This window comes from Liolophura sinensis, chromosome 8 (genome assembly GCF_032854445.1).
Source record: "Liolophura sinensis isolate JHLJ2023 chromosome 8, CUHK_Ljap_v2, whole genome shotgun sequence".
NCBI classification, from domain to species: domain Eukaryota; kingdom Metazoa; phylum Mollusca; class Polyplacophora; order Chitonida; family Chitonidae; genus Liolophura; species Liolophura sinensis.
In genome coordinates, this window is record NC_088302.1 from 5,911,022 (window position 1) to 5,926,491 (window position 15,470).

The following is a 15,470-nucleotide window of genomic DNA, read 5'->3' on the forward strand; positions in this document are numbered from 1 at the left end:
GCGTTACAGAACATGATTTTTAAACTGTTTACTTAAACTATCCATATTTACTTGCATACGTATACGGGCAGCTCTCATTTGTATATCGTGCAACACTTAAATATATGTGTAATATCTTCTTATTTACTATTGCTCATGTGAAGGTGTTTATCATTTAAATGGATATAAAATCGTCAGTGATAGGCTGGTATGAGATGTAAGCAAAATGTTAGATATGGTACATTTATTTTTGCGTAACGTACGTAAAAAATCACCTCTGCCAACAGGAACGTCTTTTTGTGGAAATCTGGGACGTGCGTAAATGTACTAATAGCTCTGGATTCCGATATGTTTTCTTCAACCTGACTATTGTCATAAATATACAGAGATGCATCTTTATAATGTACGCTGAATGTTTTATAATTTTGTGTGATTCTTTGTGATACGTATATATAGTTGTTTCATCACACGTACATGTACCAATCATAGTTTTCAATGTCCAACACTCTGACCGAACAGGTACAATAGAGCACGATAAGTCCGAAAATCATGCTTGAAGACAGATTTCAGTAATGTCACAATTTTAATCATTTTTGAAGACTTGAGAAACAGGGCCCATTTCCTTGAACAGCTGGCCAATGGCTTATCCAGGTTTTTATCAAAGGATGAATTAGAGATCTGATCATTTTAACATTAACTTAGTGTAAGAGCTATGCGGGCGAAAGGGGTTTTAAACAAATTTGTTGTGTAATTAAATATACTGGCTACCAGAATAGGTTAAATCTTCAGCACGGTATAGGGAAAGGTACACAGGGTAAAATTATCTTCTAATGCAGGATTTAATTCAAAATGATCACAGGATTTTCTTGAATAACGGATTTTATTTTGGAATAAAACGAGGGTGCTTGCTTGAGTGAAGTTTTGGTGATATCAAGCATATAACATGTTAGCAGCCACACCAAAACGTCGTTCTCGTAACTTAGCGAAGACGTTACCCATAAATTGGTTTTGTGTTATACCAAAATCTTATAAATGAGTTTCATTTGGTTCACCTCACTTTGGATTACTTGCATGCTATCCTTCTGCTCCGAGCTATTAAACTATCACACGTGGCGTAAACCAGACGTACGACGTGTGACGTAAACCAGACGTACCACGTGTGACGTAAACCAGACGTACCACGCGTGACCTTAACCAGACGTACCACACGTGGCGTAAACCAGACGTACCACGGGTGACGTAAATCAGACGTACCACGTGTGACGTAAACCAGACGTACCACGTGTGACATAAACCAGACGTACGTCGTGTGACGTAAAGCAGACAAATACCGTACGACTTATGTGATGATATTAGCGACAAATGAATTTATCTTAAAAAAAGGAAATACAGTTTAGGCTCTTTACTGGAATAAATTTTTTATGCGAGTTGAAGAGCAAAAGTTTTATTTATGGTATTTATGGCCTGAATTTGTTTGTCTCTTCCTTATTTATTTGTACTTCTTTATATTAGATTGTTTTTTTACCAACACAACTTTGTGAAACTGCAGCACGTGGCGCACAGATGTTACATATCTCTCGCAATTCCCATATTATACCTCATATTGATGTTGTTTGTCGTCAGACTATATGGTTCGTTGTTTGGGATTTTGTTTCGTAAGCATTATCAACTGTAAATACGAAATGTGAAATAAACATATATTCACACCTACAGAGCGAAGAGTTAAATGAACTGATAGCTTTATTTACAAGATTGACGGCATATAAGTTGAAGCGTCGAATCATTAGATTCCATTTATTTATTAATTTATTTATTTACTGCTTTATTTATGTATTTATTTAACGCAAAGTAGAATCGAGAATTTTTTTACTTCTACTATGAAGGCTTGTTTATGGGAAAAATAAACCACTTGGCTTTGGCAAGTTACACTGGCGACCTTTCCATTTGTGACAAGCCTTATAGATGGAAGACGCGGTCGATTCCATCTTGCCACCAAGTAAAATTCGCTGACCGAGCGTGGGATTGAACTCACGCCTGGGGTAACCTAGCGATCAAAGAACAAAAGCTCTACAAGTAACTTATAACGCAAATCTTCACAAAAAATATAAGATATTAAACACGTATTATAGTATGTAGCTTTCTTTATCGCAATCTCTTTTGTCTCTAGATACAGGTATAGGGATCTAACCGTTCTGTGGAATTGGATCGCCTCACATGTTATAAAAAAACCGCAGCAGTAGATTAAAATATTTTTCATGATCTTCTCATTACAACTATATTCTATAATATTTAAAGCTATGCTAAAGTCAAACGTGCGCAATAAGAGTTACATATGACCATGCTGAAGGCTTTTTTTTTTGCATGATGTTTTGCATTGTTACTTGTTTTATTATTTTTTTTAGCAGAGTGTATATCTTCTCCTGGATTGTTTGTGAACGAGAACGTGACAAACAAACGCAACTAAAAACTCAATGACATTTATGAATGGAGTATATAACAATGACACAATGCTTTGAAAACAAGAATGTTTCTCTTGTGCGCCTGCACCATACGTGACAAAAGACAGCTATTGTTCTTTGATGATTGACATCTTTAACTGTAGTTGTTGCTACACGCATTTCGTTTAATCTGTTTCCTTATTCTAACCTCTCAGTGCTGAGCACAAAGCGAGGTAGCAACAAGTGCATTTTTAAAGCCTTTGGTATGGCCGGACCTGGGTTTAATGTCTCCAGACATCGATACGTCGCTCTAACCATTATCGGCCATCCATACGGTCGCCTTCTTATGGGGACCATATGCCGACGGTATGTAGAGCGGATCCATGCATATTGTTGATTAAATTCATGTTGTCTATGTAACAAAACAAAAATAAGATAGATACAGCAATATAGGATCGTTTGTGTCTTTGACCCAGTGTACAATATACAGCTGCTTTGAAAAGCAGATTAGATTTACTATCGTACGAAACATAATAGCTGGTAAATCTCTGACAATGATACAACGATATGTACTTGTCCATCTCGCGTTTGTCGATGTAATGTCTACTACTGAGTGATAGATGGCATTTATAACAGCGGCAATATACACAGCCGCTTTCTTCGCTCAATTGTTATCTTGTTCACACGTCACATTTACGCTTGTGCCCTCTTTTAACACATTAAGCTGTCATCTCTAATGGCCCCATCATCCTCAAAGCTTTATAGGAGGCACAAAACACCGTTGTTCCGGACAGGAATGTTTATATGAATAACTGTTTTTGGCTGCAGGATACGTTAGAATGAAGTGTCTCTCACAACGTTTAACTGTCTAGATTGCTAGTTGGTCCAGGTCAGCACAGATGAACGGCAACAACAAGTCGACCTCGCGGCTTTGTCATTCTAATTTATCTACATGCACCTTAGTAATTAATCATATTTTAGACAAGCAATTTGTTTGCTTGCATGATTCAATCTTAAATTTAAGCAAAAGAATCACATTTAGAATGTGTTTAAATACAAAACTAAATGATTCAAGGTCATTATCACTGCTTCACAGCCCTCCATGATAAACAAGTAAATGTTAAACTTGCTCCGTTTTTTTTAGTTTAACGACCGTTCTTTAGTGTAGTACACACGAATATTCAGAAGGCAGCGATTTTGGTATACCGTGGAGGGAACCGGGGCGCCAATGGTAAACCACCGATATCAAAGATTGTTACCGGCCCGGATAGCACAGGTGGTAGAGCGTCCGCTTCGGGACCGGTAGACCCAGGATCAATCCTTGATCGAGTCACACCTAAGACTTTAAAAGAGGAAGTTGTAACTTCCTCGCTTGGCGTTCAGCATGAAGGGAATAGTGCAACGACTGGTTGACCCGTATCAGTATAATGGCTCGGGCGGGGCGGCTTACTTACCTTCGGTAAGTCGTCTCAGTGAAGCAGCACTAAATAAAATAGCGGTGGAAATCCGTCCTGCAACAAGGAGGCACATTACACGTACATGCACCCTAATGATTCCTTCGTCGTCATATGACTGAAAAATTGTTGAGTACGACGTTAAACCCCAAGCACTCACTCACTCAAAGATTGTTGTCAGTTTGAGGCAAGTAATCTCAACGGACTTCATGTTAAGCCACACTAACGGCCTTATACGAGTATTGTCGGCTGCCAATTGTGGTCAGAGCGACTGAGAGATGCGCATCTTAAATATTCAACAAGGCACCCCTCGCCTCCTCACGAAACGCGCGTTTTAGTACATCTCATTGATGTTTTGTGTTCTAGGAAATAGGTGCTTGTAGCCTACAGTCCTACAAGGAACGGGTACGTGTTTAAACTCGTCTGTTACATTTAATATAATATTATATTAATTTATTTATTATTTGACTGGTGTTTTACGCCGTACCCAAGAATATTTCACTCATACAAAGGCGGACAGGATTACGGTTTGAGGTAATATCATGTGTTTTTTGAGAGATGCTGAAGAGATGATTGTATTATTGCAACAGGCGGTATCCTGATGGAACAACAGAACCAGACGGCCATATATAACATAGCAGTTTGTAGCAATACCATAATCTGCCATGTCTCAGAAAACATGATGTAATCTGTACATAGGTATGATAAATAATATATAAATGTAGATCCTTGCAGGAAAGTCTAAATATCACATCCAAATATCTGTACTTCTTTTAGCTCTTATTGTTGTTTTGATTTTTTGATTTTTTTGTTATTTAAATATTTAAATTTAAATTTTGTGGTTTTTAAATGAAAATGAATTGATATCATTGTTTGCGTAAGCCCTGGATTATTCCTTCAGAACGTTCGAAGTGGCCTATGCCATGCGATGATTGTTCCTCCAGCCCCATAACGTTTGAAGTGCCTGGACAAACTGACCATCAAACAAAACTATGCCATGCTATGATTGTTCCTCCAGCCCCATAACGTTTGAAGTACCTGGACAAACTGGCCATCAAACAAAACTATGCCATGCGATGATTGTTCCTCCAGCCCCATAACGTTTAAAGTGCCTGGACAAACTGACCGTCAAACAAAACTATGCCATGCGATGATTGTTCCTCCAGCCCCATAACGTTTGAAGTGCCTGGACAAACTGACCATCAAACAAAACTATGCCATGCGATGTTTATTTTAAAACTTGCGCAGCAAAAGCAGAAAATTACAGTTGGCAGACATGAACATGTTATCTGAATATTAATAATTCACGTGCAAAATAATTATGTTCACTGCCTTGCCTGGAAGTGGCCAAATAATAACGGAATATGACTGTCACTTCGCTAAATGGTCATCTCTCAATGTGACGGAGTGGGGGGGGGGGCGTCGGGGGGCATGCTCTGTCTGTTTGTATAGGTGTTCAGACAAACACAAAGAGGCTCTGTAATAGAAGTAGTTTTCTTACTACTCTTATGTCGATTGTATGATATATCATCAAAGAAATTTACTTTTCAAAGTTTTCAAAGACTACATGGTCATATCTTTCTGGCTTTAATGCCCTTTTTCTTGCCTCTGTAAACAGCAAGAGCAGGTCGATTCGGCAGATCACGTGACCCTGGTTAAGAATCGTGGTGTCTTGCTCAGCAATGAGGTCAAGTCGTGCTAAAGGTAACCCCTGCTGCACTACATCAAGTCTAAACAAAACAAATTTCTAGTCAAACTGCCAGTTTGAATTTCGAGACATGAATGGGTTGGACGATTTGATCGAACTACTTTTTGTAACATGGCACCAGTACAAGCGTATCGATTCATCCTTATCAGTAATATGATTGGACTTCTTTTTCCTTATCTGAAGAGAGGCGTTTTGGAGAAAAATCAAGTCTTTATCAAAGTGAGCACACATATTTAAGTTTCAGTGCTCTCCATTGCAGTAGTGACACTTCCGCTTTTACTTTTTTATATACAAAACTGACAGGTTATCTCCCTCCACGCGTTACAGTGTTGGGTATCTTTGATACATTACGCGCATTATTCGGGTAGAGTACGAGCCCAGTCCACGACTCGATCGCCAGTGACATGAGTTCTGTCAGGTTTGAAGATAACAGGCTTTATGCATAACAGCAAACACTGAACTGTCACTGTAAACTCTACACTGTTGCTATAAAAAAAGGCTTCACGCTGATTCGTGCGGTCATTTCAAAAAGTAGTCATAATATAACTCTAACCCCAATTTAACAAAAACGGACCATTTAAAACATTTTTTTAAATTCAAATTTGAAATGGACAGCCGTATAAGTGGTAGTTTGCTTGACCAACTGATAGTGAATTAATCACCTGATTTACCACAAAATCTCTTAAGAAGAGATGTATGAGATAAGTTTGCAAAAAATAAAATAAGAGAGTTCCCAGTGCACTCAGTGGCGGACTGATTAGAAGAAAGCCAAGCTTGAATTACATGAGGTGGGCAATTTTCTAATTGGGCAGAAGAAAATAAAACCTTTAACTTTTCAAGTTTTGATATACGTTGATGTCGAGCTAAACGTCAAAAGATTGGTAATTCAAATTATTTGAAATGTGTTCTGTTTGTTGTTCACACTTCATTTCTTGCAGATGGCTTATTGGCACATTTTTAACTAGACGACCTTTATAAGTCAACTATTCATGACGTTGCATTCCTCACATGAAAGTCTGATACTTTTTCAATCCTTAGTATGCAGCCATCATCCGGGCAAAATTATCAACATCACGAAATCAGGTAAATATTCCCTTGCACGCTTGGTCATGACTGAGCATGCGCACAACTGTGTGCAAATGTTTCACAACTGTGATGTTATAAATGCATGTGCACAGTTGAGTGAAGAGCAGTAGTCAACTAAGTCTGCACGTTGAGTCTGGAGTCGTGATATTTTTTTGTTCACACGCGAATTTCTTCCACTTGCTTTAAAAGCTTACTCTGTTGGACAACATAAATATTTATTGATAAAATTTACCAATTCGTTTGACTGGTTCTCCTTTTTCATAATTTCACATTTGAATAACAAGGTCCTACATTTGACAGGTAGCTTCCGAACGATAAAAAAACTGATCCATTGAAATGTTAGCTTCATGTTTAGCATAATCCTTGTTTTCTAAACTGTCAAGTTTAAAACAAAATAAATAAAATTTATTTATTTATTTATATATTTCTTTGATTGGTGTTTTGACGAAGTACTCAAGAATATTTCACTTATACGACGGCGGCCAACATTTTGGTGAGAAGAAACCGGACAGAGCTCAGGGGGAAATCCACGACCAACCGCAGGTTGGTGGCAGACATTCCCACGTACGGCCGGAGAGTCGAATCAGTTGAATCTGTATATATCTATAATGGCTCAAACGTCTCTATGCCACTAAAATTGATGAAATGATGAAAAAAATGAAAATCCCACATGAAGAGAAAACGGTCGAAACCAGTTATTTAGTGTCACGCAGCAAGTTCCACAGATAAACATTTTATTTTATTAAACTATTTATTTATTTATTTATTTGTTTATCTGATTGGTGTTTTACGCCGTACTTATAAATATTATATAAGAACACTTATTTACGATGTCGGCCAACGTTATGGTGGGAGGAACCGCGGATGCATGGCTCTGAGGAAAACCACGACACTATCAGTGGTGTAAAACATCAATGGTGGGAGGAACCGCGGATGCATGGCTCTGAGGAAAACCACGACACTATCAGTGGTGTAAAACATCAATGAAGTAAACAAACCTCTAATAAATCACTTTTTATGAAAATATAACTTCATGCATGGTAATTGTTTTGACATTGCCGTTACGGAAGATTCAATCGATGAACGGAACTTTTTAAATTTAAGATTAGGCCTGCGGCTTCAAGTAAAGGCTGCAAACTGTAGAAAACCGGGGAAAACCAACAACCATTCGCAGGTTGGTGACCGACCTTCCCAAACATGGCTGGAGAGGAAGGTAGAATGAGCTGGACTTGAACTTACAGAGACCGCATTGGTGAGAGGTTCCTGGGTCATTATGCTGCTCTAGCGCCCTAACCCACTGAACCACGGAGGCCCAATATTTCATTTATACGACGGTGGCCAACATTATGGTGGGAGGAATCCCGGCACAGCCTGAGGGAATCCCCACGACCATCCGCAAGTCGTTGACAGATCTTACAATGTACGGGTACGCACTTTTAAATTTGTAGCTGTTTTAATACTATTTCACATATGACGCTATTTTTTTTCTTGAAAGTTTTTCTTTATGTTTGAAAATTTGATAATTGCGCGTGTCTGAGGATAATCGCATGAACATTTTTATACCACATACATGTTAAAGATGGGACTGCGCTTGTTATCCGGCTGTAACTCTCATATATACACACAATGCAGAAATCGGACAAGACGGAAAATAATATTAAATCCCGGTTACATTTTATTTCACATGTTCCTGTCAACGAAACCTCAACGAGTGCAGCGTTGGAACTTGATAGGTGACTTTTCCGGCTATGGGAAATCTCACCGATATACGCCGGAGGTCTGTAACGTAAAGACGTATACTGGTAAAACCTAAGTAGATATATCCTGTCTCAATTGGTTAAGGACGGGCTATATATTACACATACCAACGCTCTTCTCGTATAAAGGCGTATTATGAATGGTCAAAAAGCACTTGGAATACACTTAACTCTGTTGACATTATTATACACCGCTTATCAAAAACCGAAAACATTTTCATCTGAAGCCGAGATTCTAGAGATTTCTCTTAATTGGCTGTAAACAAACCACACCATTTTGACTCTCCTGTCGCCAGCAATCCCATAAGGTCATCCACATGAGATTGTGTTTACACTGTCATTCTCTTTACGTGTAATTGGTTCCAGTTTTCAATTTGTGCCGAATCTTCAACTAGCCTGTTACGAAAAGATCCTTATCGAAAATTAATTACTCTAAATGGTATGTATACATACAGGGCATCAGTGCAATCCTGGCCCAGCGTGGCCCAGAGTGGTGTTAAGTGTTCACTTCAACAAGTCTCAGAGTTCAACTCGTTTGCTTAAACATACTGCCAGGTCGATTTCGCAATAGAACCTTGGATAGCTTGTAATTGTTGATACTGAATTAAACAGATGATAGCCAGAGTTGGCAAAATACACTATCTAACTGATAACAGAGTGTAAGTTAGCAGCGATTCTCTGATGACATGGAGATTAAAACTTACAAGCAACACAGCTCCATCCTTCGTCCATATACTGTACACGCTGATCTGCTACTAGGTGTATGTTTCAAATCACACATTGCAAGCTACACACAAATGTAATAAAGTCTTGATCCATATATTGACACACAAATATAAGTCTTTAACAAAACACTGCAGGTTAGACACAAATCTACTGTACACAAAAATCTGCTATAAAGTATTGAACCACACATTGTACGCTACACACAAGTCTAATGTACACACAAATCTGCTGTAAAGTATTGAACCACACGCCGTACGCTACACGCAAATCTAATGTACACACAAATATGCTATAAAGCCTTGAACCACACATTGTACGCTACACTCAAATCTAATGTACACAAAAATCTGCTATAAAGTCTTGAACCACACATTGTACGCTACTCACAAATCTAATGTACACACAAATCTGCCATAAAGTATTGAACCACGCATTGTACGCTACAAACAAATCTACTGAACACACAAATCTGCTGTAAAGTATTAAACTATACGCTGTACGCTACACACAAATCTGCTATACAGTCTTGAACCAAGCATTGTACGCTACACACAAATCTAGTGTCCAGACAAACTTACTATACAATCTTGAATCATACAAGTACACGTAAATCTATTAGAGAATCTGTAACCACATACTGTACATACAAATGCACATGTATTATAAAGTTTTTCAGCGCACAATACAAGGTACACACAAATCTAATGCACACGTAAATCTCTTATACAAACTTGAACCAACCAATACAAGGTACACACAAATCTACTGTATATACGAGTCTGTTGTGCAGTCTTGAAATACACACTCCACGCTACACACAATCCGATTATAAAATTTTACCCACATGCTACAAGTCTTAGTCTAGTCTTTTAAACTGCATGTACATTCCCTGCAGATTCCTGGTTTTTGAGACTGGCGTAACCTGCACCGGCTTTGAAAGTTGACAGAAATAAAACAGCGTCAAAACCTTATTCAATAGTCTTTCATTGGTACTCTGAAATACTGCACATAGAAATTTCCAAAGTTTCTAAAGTGTATAGTTAACACAACTTTTTTTTGACAACAAAAAATAAAAATGATGGACACTATTAAGGTGTCCTAATGCCACACTTCATGTTCAATTATTGCCTTAATACACCTGTAATACTGTGGAAAACATAAGTCATAATCACCCATTCCCTTCCCTTTCAATTTAAACCAGGTGAGAGAAGAAATTAAATATTTACAGTTAGAAACTTAGTGGTCATGTATGCTTCCTGGACAGTCGTTGGAGATCAGATACGAAGGATTGCACTATCTGATTTTGCTACTTTTGTCGTAACTCGCCCTGCTGCACATGTTTACCTGAGGTATATCTAGGGTAATGCAGTGTACCGCTGCACCTGATAACCCCGCTTGTAATAGTAGTATCATGATTGAATGTAATCCTTCTGTGTGTGAAATTTATAAGGATTGGTTATCTTTTGTAACCCGAAACAGGTCAAAAGGTTCACGGCGTGCAGAAGAGGCAAGCTGTCAACAACTCACCGGAAGTGTGGGGGTTAGGGAAATGAATGAACACAGGTAGCGTCACAGGGTTCAGAAAAAAGACAGTTTATTTATTAATACATGTAAAGATTTTTAAACATAGAAGTGTTTTTAATACGTGGAAAAATCTGTGTTACAGAAACACGGAATATGTTTTTATTTGTATATTAATACATGGAAGTATTTAAACGCTATAAAATATTTCTAGAAAAATATTTTTACAGCCACGCGAAATATTTTTTAATATCTTTTGAAAAAATATTTTCCTCTGAAAAAATAATATACTCATTCATACATGGTAATCAGGTTGATAATCTATGATAATATCAAACATAGGCTATGTACAATATTTGAACAAAAACAAACACGAACCGGTAAGTAACAAGTTTACTTCGTAATTAGGCCCACTGGCCTGATTGTTCTACGGGTCATAATGTTGACAATATCGATGTATAAGGAAGTACATGCATTAAGAACCACTGTAATCTTGGAAGTCTCCTTCTGTGATTTTCTAACAAACACGAGAGAAAGTTTGGAGAGCTTATTTGGTCGGCACCATGCATTCTAAATTAATGTATAATATTAATATTAATAATATAGAAAGTCACAAATTTGGTACAATTTTCAGGACGAGCATGGCCGCTAAGACACGACGCTTGTGTTCACGAACATCGCCCTGACCGAGTGCCAAACTAAAAGAAACATCAGCCCATTGAACACGGAACACATCTGATACTCTTTGGTTGGGTATCAGGCGTGATGGTATTTTCTCATTGTCACATTGCCTAATACCGGTGGCACGGGTGAGCTCCTAGGTTTTGTGCCATCACTCTAGATAGCTATAACATCGCAAAATGGCGTCACCAAATGAGTGGCTGGGTACTGACGATTGCTTGCTATTTATTTTGTTGATGACCGGTTCAGAGTTTTTTTAAAAATATTTTTAGAACATTTCTGGAATACTACTTTATTAATTAATTCAGTTTTATTGGCTGACTTTATGTTCACTTTAAATAAATAAATATTCGCTATGAGTAAAAAGTGGATTGTATACATACGGTAGATCTGCAGACAATGAAAGCATTTTTCACAAGGATCTTTTGTACTTGGAATAAACTGTCTAATGTTTTAAGTTATATAACATTTTTTGCGTTTAGAGACGAATTTTTAACTGTCGATTTAAGAAATAAGGTCGCGTGCTGTGAATGTAAAGCGGCTATTTTGTAGTCAATAAGGTGGGCGAGGTAAATATTTTAGGTGAAAGGGGTAACCTGAGGACTAAAATTTGTTAACCTCGTCCACCTTATCGACTATAAAACTACTACTAAATATGAAAAACTCCAGTCATGTAAACACTTTTACATTGTTTCTAGACAAAAGAGGTATCAGTCTATATAGTCACTGATTTCAGTCCGAACGAGTATCAAGCTGAGGACAAATGCGGCTGTTGAAAATAGAATACGTACTTTTATGATCTGTTTATCCTATACCTTTATTTTGCTTAAAAAGTGGTCAAAACGCACACGGTTACCGACTTGCTACAACTAGAGACCCTGCACCAACAAAATGTAGTTCATAATACCTATACCTCCCTGTAGTGCTTACCTACCTACCTATACCTCCCTTTAACTCTTACTTGCTACCTATACCTCACTGTAGTGCTTACCTACCTACCTATACCGCCCTGTAGTGCTTACCTACCTACCTATACCTCCCTGTAGTGCTTACCTACCTACCTATACCTCCCTGTAGTGCTTACCTACCTACCTATACCTCCCTGTAGTGCTTACCTACCTACCTATACCTCCCTGTAGTGCTTACCTACCTACCTATACCTCCCTGTAGTGCTTACCTACCTACCTATACCTCCCTGTAGTGCTTACCTACCTACCTATACCTCCCTGTAGTGCTTACCTACCTACCTATACCTCCCTTTAACTCTTACTTGCTACCTATACCTCACTGTAGTGCTTACCTACCTACCTATACCTCCCTGTAGTGCTTACCTACCTACCTATACCGCCCTGTAGTGCTTACCTACCTACCTATACCTCCCTGTAGTGCTTACCTACCTACCTATACCTCCCTGTAGTGCTTACCTACCTACCTATACCTCCCTGTAGTGCTTACCTACCTACCTATACCTCCCTGTAGTGCTCACCTACCTACCTATACCTCCCTTTAACTCTTACTTGCTACCTATACCTCACTGTAGTGCTTACCTACCTACCTATACCTCCCTGTAGTGCTTACCTACCTACCTGTACCGCCCTGTAGTGCTTACCTACCTACCTATACCTCCCTGTAGTGCTTACCTACCTACCTATACCTCCCTTTAACTCTTACTTGCTACCTATACCTCACTGTAGTGCTTACCTACCTACCTATACCTCCCTTTAACTCTTACTTGCTACCTATACCTCCCTGTAGCTCTTACCTTCCTACCTATACCTCACTGTACTCTTTCACTCACTCACTCACTCACTCACCTTTCTACCTATACCCCCCTTTAGCTCTTACCTTCTTTCATGTTCCTCCCCGTAGCTCTTACCTTTCTATCTATACCTCCCTGTAGCCCTACCTTCCTACCTACATCTCCCTGTAGCTCTCACCTTCTTTCCTGTACCTCCCTATAGCCCTTACCTTCCTACCCATATCTCCTTGTAATACTTACCTTCCTGCCCATAGCATACATACACACACCTCCCTGTAGCACGTAGGCCTACCATCTTACATCTATCTCACTATAGCTCTTCCCCTCCTACCTACAACTCCCTGTAGCTCTTACCTTCCTGTCTATACCTCACTGTGGCTCTTACCTTTCTACCTACACCTCCTTGTAACTCTTACCTTCTTTTCTGTACCTCACCGTATCGCTTACCTTCCTACTTAGACCTCATTGTAGCTCTTACTTTCCTACCTATAACTCACTGCGGGGGCCTCCATGGCTCAGTTGGTTAGCGCGCTAGCGCAGCGTAATGACCCAAGAGCCTCTCACCAATGCGGTCGCTGTGAGTTCAAGTCCAGCTCATGCTGGCTTCCTCTCCGGCTGCACGTGGAAGGTCTGTCAGCAACCTGCGGATGGCCATGGGTTTCCCCGGGGCGCTGCCCGGTTTACATAATAAACCATAATGCTGGCCGCCGTCATATAAGTGAAATATTCTTGAGTACGGCGTAAAACACCAATCAAAATAAATAAAATAAATATACCTCACTGAAGGTCTTACCTTCTTTCCTGTACCTCCCTGTAGCTCTTACCTTCCTACCTATACCTCACTGTAGCTCTTTTCTTTTTCCTATATCTCCCTGTAGTGCTTACCTTCCTGCCTATAGTATATATAGGCTCACCTCCCTATAGACCTTACCTTCTTACATCTACCTCCCTATAGCTCCTACTTTCCTATTTAAATGTATACCTTCTTTTAGTTCTTACCTCCCTGTGTGTATATATACACACCTCCCTGTAGCTCTTACCTTCCTATCTACACCTCCCTGCAGCTCTTACCTTCCTACCTATACCTACCTGTAGGCCTCACCTTCCTACCTACACCTCCCTGTGGTTCTTACCATCCTACCTTCCTGTCTATACCTCCCTTTTACTCTTACCTTCTTTCCTGTAGCTCCATGTGGCTCTTACCTTCCTATCGAAACCTCCCTGTACTGCTTACCTTCCTGCCTACAGCATATATATACACCTCCCTTTAGCCCTTACCTTCTTACATCTACCTCCCTATAGATCTTACCTTCCTACCTATAACTCCCTGTAGCTCTTACCTTCCTACCTATACCTCCAGTACATCTTTGCAAGTATGTATACTTTGATATTTGCAAATATGTATAGTTAGGTTTTTGCATATATGTATACTCTGGTGTCTGCAAATATGTATACTTTGGTGTTTGCAATGATATACATTATATATATCATATACCAGAGCTTTATGCATTTATGGTAACAGCTTTCACATAAATATTTGTCTTCTCTGTTCATGTCTGTTATTGAAGTCTACGAACATGGTCACTATACCAACATAGATACATTTTGAAAATCTAATAATAATGAGTATTCAGTGACTTTGGGTTACAGAACTATTAAATATTCTGCTGCGTGTACCTCTCCAGTCTTGTGATAGAAGGTCTGTCAGCAACTTAAGAATATTTCACTTATACGACGGCGACCAGTATCATGGGGGGTGGAAACCAGGCTAAACCCGGGGAAAACCCACGACCGCCTGCAGATTGCTAACAGACCTTCCCAGGTATCACCTGGGAGGAAGCCAGCATGAGCTGGACGGCTGAATTCATAGCGATTGCATTTTGATCAGAGGCCCAGTGCTATTGTGATGTGCTAGCACGCTAACCGTATGTACATCTCTTGCAGTTATTATTATTAATACACACTTCATGGATGCTGATTGTAATAAATATATCTCGTGTCATAATTTACATATAAGGCATATGTAGACATGTACCTGGAAGAATCTATCGCTAATATATTTATTTACCTTTATCGCTGTTATAGCGAAAATCTCCTCAGTTCACATACATTTGAAAGTAAACCTTGCAATGTGCTGTGACAACGTGCATGTTCAACAGATGAAGTGGGAATAAGAGTTCAGTAATACCAATATTCCAAGTAAGTGTATATTTGTTCGGAAAATGTTGTGTTAATAGCATTTTCAATTTACCCTTTTCTTTGATGTGAAATCAATAATTACGGATCCTGCAATTATTGTCGTACACCTGTTTGCATAAATGGACTTGCATTTTCACAATTTTGGCTCTCTTGCAAAGACGT